This window comes from Engystomops pustulosus, chromosome 2 (assembly GCF_040894005.1).
Source record: "Engystomops pustulosus chromosome 2, aEngPut4.maternal, whole genome shotgun sequence".
Classification (NCBI taxonomy): Eukaryota; Metazoa; Chordata; class Amphibia; order Anura; family Leptodactylidae; genus Engystomops; species Engystomops pustulosus.
In genome coordinates, this window is record NC_092412.1 from 73,930,452 (window position 1) to 73,946,120 (window position 15,669).

A 15,669-nucleotide genomic window follows, 5' to 3' on the forward strand; every position below is an offset into this window, starting at 1 on the left:
TGTTTCTGAGATGCATAAGAAGTATATGAGCTATGAGTTTACAATTTTGAATCAGGATTAGAGATGAGCGAACATACTCGTCCGAGCTTGATGCTCGTTCGAGCATTAGCGTACTAGAAACTGCTCGTTGCTCGGACGAATACTTCGCCCGCTCGAGAAAATGGCATCTCCCGCCGTTGTGATTTTTGGCGGCCAGAAACAGAGCCAATCACAAGCCAAGAGACTCTGCACTCCACCCAGCATGACGTGGTACCCTTACACGTCGATAGCAGTGGTTGGCTGGCCTGATCAGGTGACCCTGGAATAGACTAGCCCCTGCCCACGCTGCTCGGATCATTCTCTGTCTGGATGCCGCTAGGGAGAGAGCTGCTGATGGTCAGGGAAAGCGTTAGGGTGTTCTATTAGAATAGTGTTAGGCAGGAGTGATTCTACAAGAACCCAACAGCCCTTCTTAGGGCTACAATAACGTTTTATTTTACTTTTTTTTGGTTTGCCTGTGGCTGGGCTTGCTGCCATTAGTAGTGCAGCTAGTACCATATTGTGAGTAATTTGCAGGGAGATTTTCTACCGTAGTGTTTAGCTCTTAGTGACACACATATCCACCTTAAACACCGAAGTGGGACAATTTATTAGGGGTTTGATTTGAATAAGGCACAGTCTTTTGATTTATTTTTTTTTTACGTTTATTTCTTTTTATAACTCAAAGTAATCTGGCAAAGCAGTGTGCTTTCAGTGTAGGCTAGAAAATAGCCATAGGAGAACCCCAACGGCTTACTTAGGCCTACAATAGCGTTATATTTTACTTTTTTTTGTTTGCTTGTGGCTGGGCTTGCTGGCATTAGTAGTGCAGCTAGTAACATATTGTGAGGAATTTGCTGGGAGACTTGCGACCGTTGTGTTTAGCTCTTAGTGACACACATATCCACCTCAAACACCGAAGTGGGACAATTTATTAGGGGTTTGATTTGAATTAGGCACAGTCTGCTGATTTTTTTTTTTTTACGTTTATTTCTTTTTATAACTCAAAGTCATCAGGCACAGCACAAAATCCAGTTGTGTGCTGTCAGTGTAGGTTAGAAACTAGCAATAGCAATAGGATAGCATAATTTTGTTTAGAAAAAAAAATATTTTAAAGTTTACACTTTAATTTGGAAAATGTTTAACCCAAGGGCTAGGGGTAGAGGACGAGGACATGGACGTGGGCGTCCAACTACTGCAGGGGTCAGAGGCCGTGGTCCTGGGTGGGGTGAGACACCACCTGCTGATGAGCGAGCAGGGGAACGCAGCAGAGCTACACTCCCTAGGTTCATCATGTCTCAAGTTACTGGGACTCGTGGTAGAGCACTGTTGAGGCCAGAACAGTGCGAAGAGGTGATGTCGTGGATTGCGGACAATGCTTCTAGCCATTTTTCCACCAGTCAGTCTTCCACGCAGTCCACCCATGTCACCGAAATCAGCACTCCTCCAGCTCCTCCACCTCAGCCTCCTTCCCCCCAGTCTGCCCCCTCCCAGCAAAATTTGGCATTTGAACCGGCATACTCTGAGGAACTGTATTCTGAACCCTTCCCACAGTCACAAACCACTTGTCCGGTTGCTGCTGAGCTATTTTCCGATGCCCAGGTTTTCCACCGGTCGCAGTCTCTGGGTGATGATGACATTATTGACGTCGTGGAATAAGTGTGTAAAGAGGTGTGGGATGATGAGGAGACACGGTTGTCAGACAGTGGTGAAGTTGTTGTCAGGGCAAAAAGTCCGAGGGGGGAGCAGACTGAGGGATCGGAGGATGATGAGGTGACAGACCCAAGCTGGGTTGATAGGCGGGGTGAACACAGTGCTTCTGAGACGGAGGCGAGTCCTATAGCAGAACAGGTTGGAAGAGGCAGTGGTGGGGCCAGACGGAGAGGCAGGGCCCATGTCTTAAATCTCATAGTTCAGCGTTTCCTCAAAACATACCCCAATCTGTCTGATTTGCTCACGAAGGTGCACCGCATCTGTGCGCATTTCAGGAAGTCCAGCACAGATGCTGTGACTCTCAGGGCAGCGCAGCGCCTCCTCCAACTGCCCGCTCACCGACTGCCGTCTCCAACTGCCCGCTCACCGACTGTTGTGCGACATGCCCACGAGGTGGAATTCAACATTAACCATGTTATCCAGAGTTTACCGGCAGCGCAGAGCAATTGTAGACTGCCAGATGTCAACTTCCACCAGAACTAGTAGTCAGGTCAGTCAGCTTCCTCAAGTCTACAGTGAGGAGTGTACGTGGATGTCTGATGTCTGTCAGGTGCTGATTAACTTTGAGGAGTCAACACAGATGGTCAGTGGCGATGCCGCCATCATCAGCCTCACCATCCCGCTGCTTGGCCTGTTGAAAAACTCTCTGGTCAGCATGAAGTCGGAAGCTTTGCGCTCGTCACAAGAGAGGGGGGGAGAAGATTCCCTTGTTGATAGCCAAAGCACCCTTTGGTCTGTTTCTCAGCGCATATCGGAGGAGGTGGAAGAGGATGAGGAGGAAGCGGGGGAGAATGTTGGCGAGACAGAAGAGGGGACCATTGTTCAGTCCTTCACTGTTCAGCGTGTATGGGCAGAAGAAGAGGAGTTGGAGGAGGAGGAAATGGACAGTCAGGCCAGTGAGGGGAGTGAATTCTTGCGCTTTGGGACTCATATGCATATGGCAGATTTCATGCTAGGCTGCCTATCCCGTGACCCTCGCGTTCAAAGAATTTATTCCAGCACCGATTACTGGGTATTCACTCTCCTGGACCCACGGTACAAGCAAAATCTTTCCACTCTCATCCCTGGAGAGGAAAGGAGTGTGAGAATGCATGAATACCAGCAGGCCCTGGTGCACAAGCTGAAACAGTATTTCCCTTCTGACAGCGCTAGCGGCAGAGGGCGTACTTCTGCGGGACAAGTAGCGTGGGAGAGTAGGTGAGCAGGCAGCTTGTCCAGCACTGGCAGGGGTATGCTTTACAAGGCCTTTGCCAGTTTTAGGTCACCCCAGCAAGACACTGTCACCTGTCCCCAGTCTCGGCAGAGTAGGTGAGGGAGTACGTAGCTGACCATACCATCGTCCTAAATGATCACACAGCTCCCTACAACTACTGGGTTTCAAAGCTGGACATGTGGCACGAACTGGCGCTGTACGTCTTGGAGGTTCTTGCCTGCCCTGCCGCTAGCGTGTTGTCCGAGCGGGTTTTCAGTGCAGCTGGTGGCATCATCACCGATAAACGTACACGCCTGTCGACTGTCAGCGCTGACAGGCTGACGCTTATCAAGATAAAAAAAGCCTGGATTTCTCAGGATTTTCATTCTCCACCAGGTGAAAGAATCTCAACCTGAATAATGTATGCACTAAAGCAGAGGAAACTGGCTATTTTTGGCCAGGGCCAACTGGCTCTAGCTATAGTACTCTATGTATTTAATTTTTCTGGAGGGCCACCTACCCGGTCCTCTGTTTTAAACAATTTTTGGGAGTGCCACATACAGGCACTCAATCTATTTAATTTTTCTGGAGGACCACCTACCTGCTCCTCTGGTTTGAAAACTTTTTTGTACTGCCACATACAGACACTCAATCTATTTAATTTTTCTGGAGGACCACCTACCTGCTCCTCTGGTTTGAAAACTTTTTTGGACTGCCACATACAGGCACTATCCAAATTAAATTGTCTCCATAGCAGCCTTCACACGTCGTCTTTTTAGCTGCCTTCACACGTTGTCTCCATTGCTACCTCCACACGTCATCGCCATAGCTGCCTCCAAAAGTCGTCCATATAGCCGCCTCCATACATGGTCCCCTTATCAAACGAGCTGTGTCAGGCAGAATTTTGGGTTGTTTTCATGGCTTCCACATCAAACTTTTTAACTTTGTCGCCACCCTGCTGTGTAATCCATAAAATATACTGGCAAACTTTTATCATTTACCGATATTATTTCAGCGCTTCTTGCGCATCTGTTTACATTCCCCTCACCCGCCATAACCCAAACTTATAAGAACACTACTACACTTGATCTTATACAAAAGGTTCTTAGAAGTGCTGTTTGGGGAGTAGCCGAGAGAGAGGGGCTTGGATAGGCGAAAGCTCGTCTGGCAGCGGAGCGCCAGCTCCATCCCAAGATCCAACAAACATAGTTTTAACTGCAGCACCTTTAATCTACTACTAGTTCACTGCCTCCATACATGGTCCCCTTATCAAACGAGCTGTGTCAGGCAGAATTTTGGGTTGTTTTCATGGCTTCCACATCAAACTTTTTAACTTTGTCGCCACCCTGCTGTGTAATCCATAAAATATACTGGCAAACTTTTATCATTTACCGATATTATTTCAGCGCTTCTTGCGCATCTGTTTACATTCCCCTCACCCGCCATAACCCAAACTTATAAGAACACTACTACACTTGATCTTATACAAAAGGTTCTTAGAAGTGCTGTTTGGGGAGTAGCCGAGAGACAGGGGCTTGGATAGGCGAAAGCTCGCCTGGCAGCGGAGTGCCAGCTCCATCCCAAGATCCAACTAACATAGTTTTAACTGCAGCACCTTTAATCTACTACTAGTTCACTGCCTCCATACATGGTCCCCTTATCAAACGAGCTGTGTCAGGCAGAATTTTCAGGTGTTTCACCAGATACATAGTGGAGACCTGAAGTTGCAATCATAGCAGCGCAATATGGATGCCCCATACTGTCGCTCTTAATCATGGAACCATTTCCGAAAAAACTATTACAAATAGAACCACTATGCTATTCCATTATTCCTAGGTGAAATATTCAAACGACCCGGCCTGCTTTGAAAATTATAATTTTTTCAAACTAAACACTTCTGGCCCCCAGGCCCATTTTGGGTGGAGAGGAGCCGAAGGACAGGGGCTTGGACAGGCGAAAGCTCGCATGGCAGCGGACCGCCAGCTCCATCCCAAGATTAGGCAGCCTCAGAGGCATCCATGCATGCTGCCCCTGCTGTTTCCTGTCCATTTTGCCTCCACGATCCTCCACAGCGTCCACCAATGTCTCCATGCGCAACTTTCAACTCTCTATATCCCAGACGCTGGAGCATGAAAGGATATGCAGCACATCATCCCCTTATCAAACGAGCTGTGTCAGGCAGAATTTTCAGGTGTTTCACCAGATACATAGTGGAACTCGGCCCATCTGGAGACCTGAAGTTGCAATCATAGCAGCGCAATATGAATGCCCCATACCTTCGCTCTTAATCATGGAAGTCGTCTCCATGGCTGCCTCCACATGTCGTCCCCTTATCAAAAGAGCTGTGTCAGGCTCATTTTTTGTGTTTCACCAGATACGTTATGGAACTTGGTCACTATGTCGCCAACATGCTGTGTTATCGACTAAATATACCGTCAACCTTTTGTTCACATAGGAAATCATTTCAGCGCTTCTTGCTCATCTCCTTTGGTGCAGCCTGAGTCCATTTAGGGTATGTCACCATGACACTCTCTAGCCTGCCACTGCTGCCGCTGCCTCTGCATGCCGTCCCCTATAGTGTCAGTGTCAATTATTGTATGTTTTAGATGCTATCTAGCCTCATTCGGTCACTCTGTCATGGCCATGCTGTTGCCCATAATTTTGGCATAATGGTATGATTAAGCAGCCTCAGAGGCATCCATGCATGCTGCCCTTGCTGTTTCCTGTCCATTTCCGTGGTGTTTCCATCCTTTTCTGAGGTTCCCAGGTGTTTGGCCAAGCTTCCCTGTGCAGAGCCTTGGTCCCCTTGAAAAATGCATCGGGAAAAGTTCGTCTCGAATAACGAGTACCCGAGCACCCATAACTATTAGCAAAATGGCTCTATGAGGTTCTTTTGGGAAATGCGTCCCTGTTAACTCAAATATCATTAAGAAAACTTAAATCCAAAGGGGTTTGATTTTGGGAAACTCCCAGAATATGTGGAGGAGCGTACCTTTGTGACCACATTCCCTCCAGCACAAATCCATAGTACCTGGGAAAATTCTGGGTAATCTGGATGGTGTGTGGTACCATCTAGCCAGACTTTGTAATGTACTTATGTTAGACTGGTGCATTTGGAGGCCAAGCTTCCTTATCTAAATGCTTTCAGCCACTGATTGTTACTGAACTCAGTGTCGAGGCCTTTCTCCCAGTTAAGCATGTGTGGTCTTTTCTCCTCCTGCTTACCCCCGCTCATTAGTGCATCTTAAATGGATCATGTAGACTGGAAGTTATTATAGTCTTCCTTATACAAGTATTCATGTAAAACTGTGGGGATAGTGATCTGATGTAATCTGTCCATTTGTATATACCATATTTCGGAGGAAATTTCTCCATTATTTCTTTACTACTCAGAATGTCCTGATTTCCTAAAACGTCTGAGACCCCTATAATCCCTAGTTCTCTGAGTTTTTGATACAAAATGTGATCGTGTAATGCTTGTATGGGGATGTCTACTCCCTTAGTAAAAATCTTCATGCTAGCACTGATAACCTTAATGACGGATATCTGGAAAGCGATGGTGGCTTTGGTAGTAATTGGGCCAGGAGGAGGAGAAGCAAGGGTCTGTTACCGTTCAACTTGTCCATTTCTGGCCAGCTGAAAGCTGAAGAGTATGACCACCATGGTTTAATTTGCTTAATAATGGATGCATAATAGATGCTTAAATTTGCCCAAATAAAGGAAATAAGCTGTTTCTGCAATTTTCTCAGAAGTACTGGGGGAATAGGTACAGTTAGGTTTCTAAAGAAGTACAAGATCGTAGGGAGAACCAACATTTTGTACATGACCATTCTCCCCAACCATGAAAACTCCTTATTATGCATTTCATCTAGTTCTTTTTTGTATTAGCGGATTAATGTTTGTTTCTGCCATTTTCTTCAATGGGAAGGTTAGTTGGATGCCACGATATGGATTGGTAGCCTTTGCCCATTGATAAGGTAACTCCTGTTTTATCTGAAGTTTAAGTGTGATATCTATGTGGAAGCCTAGAAGGGATGAGTTAGCTTCATTAATTTTATTATATGAGGCTCGTCCAAACAGGTGGATTATTGTAGTAATTTCCCTAAGTGAATGAAGCAGATTGGAGATAGCTAGTATAGTGTCATCCGCAGACCTTTTTCTATGCTGCCTTTCCCCCAAGGGAATTCTTGTAACAATGAGGTTCATTCTTATGGTCTCTGCAAAGGGTTCCATAATACGGGTAAAGATAATTGGGACAGGGGGCACCCATGCCTTGTCCTATTGGTAATTGCAAAGGGAGCTGAAAGTGCTCCATTCACCAGTACTCTAGCCAATGGAGTACTGTACAGGGATTGGATAGCAGAGAAAATATGACCTGAGAATCCAAATTTGTGGAGTGGGGAGAAGGCAAATTGCCAATTTATCCTGTCGAACGCCTTTTCTGCATCCAAGGTAAGGAGCGGAGAAGGCGTCCGAGAAGTCTCCATCACTGTCATAAGAGTCACCAACTTTCTCGTTCCATCTGGAGCTCGGTGGCCTTTAGTAAACCCTACATGATAATTGTGCACTAAGTTGGGGAGAATGTGTAAAAGTCTTTCCACTATGGCCGTAGCGTACAATTTGGTATTACAGTTTTAAAGTGAAATAGGCCTGTAGTTGGCCAGGTATTGCAGTGACTTCCTAGATTTGGGGATTGTTACTATGGTGGCCTCTAGCATCACAGGGGAAAGGGAACACATTTGAGCTGCTTCATTGAATATTTTTGGGAGGTAAGGTAAGAGTATATCCTTAAAGAGTTCTCGTTGCTTAGGCCATCAGGGCCAGGAGCCTTTTGTTTTTTTGCTGATAAAATAATTGTATCTAGTTCCTCAACTTTTAACGGGGTGTTTAGTTTTTCTAGCTGTGTTTCAGCCAGAGATCGCAGATTGAGCTTCTCTAAAAAAGTATTGATGGAGTCAGTCGTGGGTTGGGGAGTGGAGAGATCATCATTAAGATTGTAAAGTTGGCTGTAAAAAGTGCTAAGGCTATTTGCTATGTCCGTAGGGTGAGTGAAGAAAGTTGTGGGGTCCTTTGGGTCTTTAAGGGAGGCAATTCTCGATTTTGTGGCCTTAGTTTTGACTTTATTAGCCATTAATCTAGTAGGTTTGTTATAGGCTGCATAATCGGTTGCTTTTCTACATATTAGCATTTTATCAAACTCTCCTATCATAAGGGACCTCACTTCTTGTCTCAGAGAGAACAATATGTCATGAAATGCGGCTGAGGGGGTTGTAATCAATAGCTGTTTAGTGGCTGCCAGCTGCTTCATCACATTGGTTAGTTGTAACTCTCTATTCCTATGATACCTCGCCGATTGTTCTTTCATGTTTCCAACATTATTCAATTTATGGAGTGAACACAAAGAATATATATATATACCTCTGGAGTATCATTACATTTAAAATATTCCATTCTTTTTTGATTTGCTCCTTCTGAGTGGGAAGGGACATTAAGAAGGTGTTATTACGCCATGGTCTGGGATGTGTGGGTGAGGGGAAAGGTAGTGAGTCCAATGTGATCGGTGATCCAACCATGTTGCTGTATGGATTTGGACACTTTAGCCAATGTCAGAGCACTTCTATCTGTGAGAAAAAGGTCTACGCTGGAAAAGGAATGATGTCAAGGTAAATTCCTTGGAAGCTGCACGCAGAAATCTAAACGTGTTGTATAGCTCTTGAGAGTGAGGCCATGGGCCTAACATCTGGGCTTTTTGTTGTCTTGTGTCAGTGGTATCTAGAGTATTGTGGGGTATTAGGTTGAAATCTCCACCATCAATAAATTGCCTTTTTGCATTTGTCTAGCTTTTTTTAGTGTCTTATTTAGGAATCTCACCTGTGAGGTTTTAGATTCATATACATTAACCAGTGTGAAGATAGAGGCATTAATTGCACAAACTAGGATGGCATATCTGCCATTTTGTTCTATGCAAACATCTAATTCTGTAAAAGCCACTGAATCTTTGACAGCTATAAGGACCCCAGTTGCTTTTTCAGGTCCATTGGCTGTATACTCATGAGGGAAGTTTTATGCATCATTTTGGGAGCTTTTTGGCTCTTGTAATGGGTTTCCTGGAAAAACAGGACAACCGGGTGTGCTGATATAGTGTCTTTCCAGAACGCATGCGTCTTGTATGGTATATTTAGTCCCTCAACATTTACAGATCTTATCTTAAGTGACATGACCCCGGTATAGTACTAGCTGAGAATGTGTCCCCTTAACATAACATGCAGATAAATGGGGCACATTTACTTACCCGGTCCAGTTGCAATCCTGAGGCGCGTTGTCCGACGAGGATTCGGGTCTGCTGGGATTCACTAAGGTAGTGTGCCCGATATCCAGCAGATGTCGATGCTGCAACGAGGTCCGCCGGACTTCACCTTCTTCTTCCTCGTGCATGTAAGTGCGTGATCTCGTGACACAAATCGTTTTTTAAATTCCGCATTTTTTCCGAATCCATCAGGTTGTCCGATGGCCACGCCCCCCAATTTCTGTCTCATGAAAGCCGGCAGTGATGTGCCACAATCCGATCGCGTGCGCCAAAATCCCAGGGCAAATGTCGATAGGAATGTGGACTTTTAGACTGAGTCCATATTTCAATACTATTTACAAAAAAGGCCGTTAGGCCTCACTGAAACTCATTCGTCTTTAAAACTTCGCCTTTATTTGAGTATTTAAAATAAGGTTGTGACTGTCAGCCACTAAAGTGAGATATTTTAACTAGGACATATGTCTGGCTAATATTAAAATTATGCAGACCGTCGTGGAAACTTCTTTGTGTGGTATTTGCTAAGTCTAGGGAGACTACCTACAGAAAATCATAGGGTCTTAGTATCGGTGGCCACTAGGTGTCAATATTGTGCTCTTAGGGGCTCCCAGGGCAATTCAACGCAAAACAGAAATATTCGGGAATCCCAACGAAAGTGCGGCGTTCGGACCCTTAGTAAACGAGCCCTAATATCTTAAAATCAGAATTATAACACAGAGTGAATCTTCACTCGTACCATGTATCAGTTCCCTCTATTGTCAGAAAGGGACATGGATATTTGCATGCAGGATATAAAAGTCAGTACTAGCAGGCAGGGTACCAGGAGACAGTTCCTGCCTTTTATCCAAGGAGATAAAAAAGTTTGCCTGCTATCGTGACCAACCTTCACATACAAGATTTATTTTCCTCGCCACATCTCCTGCCATAACTGCTGAACCAGGCTTGGGCCTTTATGTGTTGTGACTTCTTTCACTGTGGGTATCTTAATTCCCAGGGTGTTGAGAATGGCAGCTCTTTCTTCCAGGCATTGGATTACCACCAATCTGCCTTTCCTGTGAATTAGGAGCTTGGTGGGTAATCCCCATTTGTATTGCACCCCCGCTACTCACAGGGTTGTTGTGATCATATGGAACTGCCTCCTTGTCTGGAGAGGCACTTGGGATAAGTCAGCATAAAGGTGTATATCTTCCTATGGCATTGGTAACACTTTTAATTTACAAGCTGTTGTCATAAGAGCTTCTTTCGCATGGTAAAAATACATTCGTATTATGGAGTCCCTTGGGGTCCCTTCTGGTGTGTTTTGGTCTCAGCAACCTGTGAGCCCTGTCAATGATCAAATCTTGGTCCGGCAAATCAGGTATCAGATCTTTAATAAATTTAGCTATGTATTGTTTTAGTTTTTTTTATTTGGAGTATCATTTCAGGAATCCCCCTGAATTTAATGTTATTCCAAGTGGTGTGGTCAACGTCTTCAACGTCTGAGAGCTTGTTTCTGAGCACCTGCACTTCCTCATCCAGGTGATAATGGCCATCCACAAGTTCATTATTGGTTGGAGGGTGCTATCACCTGACCAAGGAAGTAAAACCCCTGTGGGCAGGAGCACATGGTCAGAGCAAAGAGTCAGACCTCAAGGTCAGGAGTGGGAGACTCCATCTTGGAGCACATGTCATTTACAGTAAACAGAAGAGAGAGCAGAACATGTCTGTGCTACTACAACCAGCACATAATACCAGGAAGCAGAAGTGTCTCAGGCCACTACCCAGACACACTAGAAGAAAGTAGAGGTCCACCATCTGGACTAGGCTCCATCTTACCAGCCCAGCCTGAAGCTATTACCAGGCTGTGAGCAATCCTTCCTGTAGACCAGCTATCTCCCGCCAGCTTTCCAGATCTCCTGATTCGGCTGTTGCCTGCTACTGTTTGGCTGTTGCCTGCTTTTTGAAGCTGAATAAAGAACTGCAAGTTGATTGCACACCAACCTCCATAATTCAGGGACTCCGACATACACCTCAGGGGTTGCCCCATGGAGAAAGCATTAGCATCTCCCTTCATATATCTTGCACACACCACCTACTGTAGACCTTCCAGGCTGCAGTTCCGTCCTCTGGTCCCAATACCAAGCATCGTGACCATAACATGCCGCATAAGCCAGCCACTCCAGTATTTTGGCCCCTGGCTGTCTACAGCCACCAAAGCAAGGCTAGGCCCTGGTGGGGGATGTTGCATGTGCATTACCTTTTCCATCTTATCCAATAGTTTTTGGGTTCTGTTCTCATGGAACATGTATTCTTTGAGACACTGTTTCATTTGTCACCCATTTCTAATTTTCTTGTACTATATACTTTATTGTTTTGAGATGTTTCCCTAAATTTTAAATATGGATCTAAAAAGGCAGAAACTGGGGTTAAGACCTGACGACTACTGTTGACAGATCTAATATTTTTATTGGGTCTCTAATAGAGTTAGTGGTGGAATAACATGCTTGGGATATGCAGCAGATGAGTGTTAATTGTATTTTAAAATATTGATTTGGAATAGAATTTATAAAGATTTGCTCATCCCTAGTCTCTATTAGATACTTTAAGAACATCAGGATTTACAGCTTTGAATAAGCTATGGGGGTCTAATTGGTTCATTAATACATGTTAAACTGAGCTTATTAACACATGAATAACAAGTGCAGCTTTGAGGTATAACATTAATCAGACTGTTTGGGTGATCATCTAATCAGATATTCATGTATGTGTGAGCTGGTCCTTCCTTGAAGCAGATAGTCCAGGAATAAAAATAAAGATAGAACGACAAAGCAATACCTAGTCTGCTTGTTGACAGATTCCATGTAAAAACATTTACACACGTAAATTCATAACTAATGACAACAATATATATGCATTGCAGGATTGCACCAATACCAGAATTTTGAGTGTGATACGATACCGGAAAAGCATTGCAATACTTGATACCGATACTTATCACAAAAAGAAAAAAGAGCTATATAAATCTGAAATGTTTTTACATCACCATTAGAGATGAGCGAACACTAAAATGCTCGGGTACTCGTTATTCGAGACGAACTTTTCCCGATGCTCGAGTGCTCGTCTCGAATAACGAACCCCATTGAAGTCAATGGGAGACTCGAGCATTTTTCAAGGGGACCAAGGCTCTGCACAGGGAAGCTTGGCCAAACACCTGGGAACCTCAGAAAAGGATGGAAACACCACGGAAATGGACAGGAAACAGCAGGGGCAGCATGCATGGATGCCTCTGAGGCTGCATAATCGCACCATTATGCCAAAATTATGGGCAACAGCATGGCCATGACAGAGTGACAGAATGAAGCTAGATAGCATCTAAAACATCCAATAATTGACCCTGACACTATAGGGGACGGCATGCAGAGGCAGCGGCAGCAGGCTAGAGAGTGTCATGGCGACATACCCTAAATGGACTCAGGCTTCAAACCAATGGGTGGCAGAGAGGAACCAAAGGAGGTGAGCAAGAAGCGCTCAAATAATATCGGTACATGATAAAAGTTTGCCAGTATATTTTGTGGATTACACAGCAGGGTGGCGACAAAGTTAACATGGAAGCCATGAAAACAACCCAAAATTCTGCCTGACACAGCTCGTTTGATAAGGGGACGATGTATGGAGGCAGTGAACTAGTAGTAGATTAAAGGTGCTGCAGTTAAAACTATGTTAGTTGGATCTTGGCATGGAGCTGGCGCTCCGCTGCCAGGCGAGCTTTCGCCAATCCAAGCCCCTGTCTATAGGCTACTCCCCAAACAGCACTTCTAAGAACCTTTTGTATAAGATCAAGTGTAGTAGCGTTCTTATAAGTTTAGGATATGGCGGGTGAGGGGAATGTAAACAGATGCGCAAGAAGCGCTGAAATAATATCCCTAAATGGTAAAAGTTTGCAAGTATATTTTGGGGATTACACAGCAGGGTGGCGACAAAGTTAACAACTTTGATGTGGAATGCCCTGTAATAGCTCTTGGGCGGTGTGCCTTTTATCGCCTAGGCTCAGCAGTTTCAGCACCGCCTGCTGTCGCTTAGCGACGGCACTGCTGCTGTGCCTAGAGCTACCGACTGATGGCGCCATGCCCACGGATGGTAATTCGGAGGAGGAGGAGGTGGAGGAGGGGTGGGAGGAGGTATAGTAGGCCTTTGAGACCTGGACCGAGGTAGGCCCCGCAATTCTCTGCGTCGGCAGTATATGACCAGCCCCAGGGTCAGACTCGGTCCCAGCCTGCACCAAGTTAAGTGTAGTAGCGTTCTCATAAGTTTGGGATATGGCGGGTGAGGGGAATGTAAACAGATGCGCAAGAAGCGCATGATGCGCATGGAGCTGGCGTTCCGCTGCCAGGCGAGCTTTCGCCAATCCAAGCCCCTGTCTCTAGGCTACTCCCCAAACAGCACTTCTAAGAACCTTTTGTATAAGATCAAGTGTAGTAGCGTTCTTATAAGTTTAGGATATGCCGGGTGAGGGGAATGTAAACAGATGCGCAAGAAGCGCTGAAATAATATCCCTAAATGGTAAAAGTTTGCCAGTATATTTTGTGGATAACACAGCAGGGTGGCGACAAAGTTAACAACTTTGATGTGCAATCCATGAAAACAACCCAAATTTCTGCCTGACACACCTCGTTTGATAAAGGGACGATGTATGGAGGCAGCTATATGGACGACTTTTGGAGGTAGCAATGGAGACAACGTGTGGAGGCTGGTATGGAGACAATTTAATTTGGATAGTGCCTGTATGTGGCAGTCCCAAACATTTTTCAAACCAGAGGAGCAGGTAGGTGGCCCTCCAGTAAAATGGGATAGATTGAGTGCCTGTATGTGGCAGTCCCAAAAATGTTTCAAACCAGAGGAGCAGGTAGGTGGCCCTCCAGTAAAATGGAATAGATTGAGTGCCTGTATGTGGCAGTCCCAAAAATTGTTCAAACCAGAGGAGCAGGTTCGTGGCCCTGCAGTAAAATGGAATAGATTGAGTGCCTGTATGTGGCAGTCCCAAAAATTGTTCAAACCAGAGGAGCAGGTAGGTGGCCCTGCAGTAAAATGGAATAGATTGAGTGCCTGTATGTGGCAGTCCCAAAAATGTTTCAAACCAGAGGAGCAGGTAGGTGGCCCTGCAGTAAAATGGAATAGATTGAGTGCCTGTATGTGGCAGTCCCAAAAATTGTTCAAACCAGAGGAGCAGGTAGGTGGCCCTGCAGTAAAATGGAATAGATTGAGTGCCTGTATGTGGCAGTCCCAAAAATTGTTCAAACCAGAGGAGCAGGTAGGTGGCCCTGCAGTAAAATGGAATAGATTGAGTGCCTGTATGTGGCAGTCCCAAAAATTGTTCAAACCAGAGGAGCAGGTAGGTGGCCCTGCAGTAAAATGGAATAGATTGAGTGCCTGTATGTGGCAGTCCCAAAAATGTTTCAAACCAGAGGAGCAGGTAGGTGGCCCTGCAGTAAAATGGAATAGATTGAGTGCCTGTATGTGGCAGTCCCAAAAATTGTTCAAACCAGAGGAGCAGGTAGGTGGCCCTGCAGTAAAATGGAATAGATTGAGTGCCTGTATGTGGCAGTCCCAAAAATTGTTCAAACCAGAGGAGCAGGTAGGTGGCCCTGCAGTAAAATGGAATAGATTGAGTGCCTGTATGTGGCAGTCCCAAAAATGTTTCAAACCAGAGGAGCAGGTAGGTGGCCCTGCAGTAAAATGGAATAGATTGAGTGCCTGTATGTGGCAGTCCCAAAAATTGTTCAAACCAGAGGAGCAGGTAGGTGGCCCTGCAGTAAAATGGAATAGATTGAGTGCCTGTATGTGGCAGTCCCAAAAATTGTTCAAACCAGAGGAGCAGGTAGGTGGCCCTGCAGTAAAATGGAATAGATTGAGTGCCTGTATGTGGCAGTCCCAAAAATGTTTCAAACCAGAGGAGCAGGTAGGTGGCCCTGCAGTAAAATGGAATAGATTGAGTGCCTGTATGTGGCACTCACAAAAATTGTTTCAAACAGAGGACCGGGTAGGTGGCCCTCCAGAAAAATTAAATGCATGAAGTACTATAGCAAGAGCCAGTGGGCCCTGTCAAAAAATAGCCAGTTTCCTCTGCTTTACTGTACAAAGAGGAGGAGAAGGAGGAAAATGAGGAGGAGGAGGAGGAGTGGATCAATTATTCAGGTTGAGCTTCCTTCACCTGGTGGAGATTGGAAATTCTGAGAAATCCAGCCTTTATTCATTTTAATAAGCGTCAGCCTGTCAGCGCTGTCAGTCGACAGGCGTGTACGCTTATCGGTGATGATGCCACCAGCTGCACTGAAAACCCGCTCGGACAAGACGCTAGCGGCAGGGCAGGCAAGAACCTCCAAGGCGTAGAGCGCCAGTTCGTGCCACATGTCCAGCTTTGAAACCCAGTAGTTGTAGGGAGCTGTGTGATCATTTAGGACGATGG